Genomic DNA, 604 nt, shown 5'->3' on the forward strand with positions numbered 1-604 from the left:
AAAGAAAGGAAAAGAGAAAGAAAGAAAGAAAAAGTTAGCGACTTTACGTCGTTAAGAACAAACTTCTCTACATGATTCCCTTTGTAAAAACGCGAGTAGATTTTTTATATTTCTCAAAGTATTCTCAACTGGCAACCTTTTCAGGTCAGATACGCATGACAATGGCTCTGTTCTTTACAACTGTTTTAGTTGCCTATTTTAATTAGAAAGTAAGCAATCACATACAGTAAGTAAGTAAACACACATACTGTATAAGTAACTAAAATAAAATTATATATATATATATACTAAAATAAAATTATATATATAATTTTATTTTAGTTACTTATACAGTATGTGTGTTTACTTACTTACTGTATGTGATTGCTTACTTTCTAATTAAAATAGGCAACTAAAACAGTTGTAAAGAACAGAGCCATTGTCATGCGTATCTGACCTGAAAAGGTTGCCAGTTGAGAATACTTTGAGAAATATAAAAAATCTACTCGCGTTTTTACAAAGGGAATCATGTAGAGAAGTTTGTTCTTAACGACGTAAAGTCGCTAACTTTTTCTTTCTTTCTTTCTCTTTTCCTTTCTTTATTTCTCTTCCTCTGCGGAATCAA

The sequence above is a fragment of the Odontomachus brunneus genome, unplaced genomic scaffold (assembly GCF_010583005.1).
Source record: "Odontomachus brunneus isolate Ranch 3 - 2012 unplaced genomic scaffold, Obru_v1 Obru_scaffold_179, whole genome shotgun sequence".
Taxonomy (NCBI): domain Eukaryota; kingdom Metazoa; phylum Arthropoda; class Insecta; order Hymenoptera; family Formicidae; genus Odontomachus; species Odontomachus brunneus.